Here is a 1,472-nt window from a genome sequence, read left to right on the forward strand (position 1 = left end):
GACCAAGGTATATTCATGTTCCATCCCCAAACTATAAGACCCTTTTGGGAGCCCTGTGCTGCCAAAGACAGGGGCACAGAAGGAAAACCCAGCCTCTTCAAAGGATCCTGCAGCTACAGAGGCACACGGGAGGGTGAGAAGCTGCCTGATGTGCCGTCTGTCTGTCAGTCATTCCCCACAGAGCTCCCGTGTAAGCTTGGACAAGTCGCTTGGGGAACTGAGGCCCAGAAAGCCTCTCTCTAAATGGCTATAGCAGCCCTGCCTTCCCCCATTGCAGGCCTGGTGTGAGGGTGAATACGATAAGGATTTTGAGGCACTCAGAGGCTGAGGTGATGGAGGCCATGGGAGGTCCTGGGGTGGTCTTGGTGATGGAAGGGGCAGGGTCACTGGCCTCCCCAGGCACAGCCCTGATGTGCTGACATCCCTTTTTCTGGGGTCTACCACTCCCTTTTCTCATGCCCCATCCATGGGGCCTGCTGGGGAAGGTGAGGGAGCAGCAGCATCTTCTCGCAGCCCTTGGGAGCCGGTGCCTTGTTGCCTGCCTCTAGAGAAGCAGGACGGCGCGCACAGCTGCTTTGCAGCTGCGCCTGTCGTCCCAGCTCTGAGCGGTGTGCGAGTGAGAGTGCCCTGCCCGCTGCAATGCCTGTTCAGTCCTGGTAGCCTTGCCTTGCTCCTGGCTGGGCGGCTTGCGGGCTCCAGGGTCTCCAAGCAATTCCAGGGAGGTAAAACCCATCAGCCATGTGTGTGTGAGATGGACCGGGAGGGGATGGAAGAGGCCATACTGGAATGGTATCAATGGGGTAGGGCAATACTGAAGCAAATACCCCATGGCAATACTGGAAGGGGCAATACTGGTAGCCCCACAGAGGACTCAGAAAGATGCTCCTTCCCCCAGCACGGGAAGATGCACCATAGCGATGCCCTGGGCACCTGCTGGCTTTAGGGTGGAATAGGTGCTCCTCTGCTCTGTGACCAGGCCCCACACCTCCCCAGCTCAGGCTCCCTGTTACTTCTTCCCTGGCGCAGGAAGGGCCTCAGGGTTTCACCTATGGCTACAGCAGTTGGCTCAGAGCCTGGAGAGGCTAGTGAGGAGGCCATGCATTTTGATGCGTGGTTTTCAGGCTTGTATAACTTTCTCCCTCGTGAGGCAGAGCTGCAAAACGACACAGGATGTGGGGCCTGTGCTGTCCATGCGTGCAGTGTATCAGGCCCCTGGGTGACTTCTCTTAACCTGTCTTCTGCTCCCCACCCTGCGGATGAGACCCGGGGATGCTCTTTGAAGCAGCCCCCTTGCTGGGAGATGGCACTGCTTTAAAAACTCTGCATACGGATAGGCATGCCACTGATGGGGTGGGAATGCAGACAAGCCCTCACTCCAGGCAGTAAAGATACAGCTCCACTGGCCAACTTGTCCACCTCCGTCTGTAGCCCAGCTGGAGAGTCACACTTCCCGGGCACGTGAGCAAGCGCTG

Source organism: Gavialis gangeticus, unplaced genomic scaffold, assembly GCF_001723915.1.
Source record: "Gavialis gangeticus isolate Ggan-Ray unplaced genomic scaffold, GavGan_comp1, whole genome shotgun sequence".
NCBI lineage: Eukaryota > Metazoa > Chordata > Crocodylia > Gavialidae > Gavialis > Gavialis gangeticus.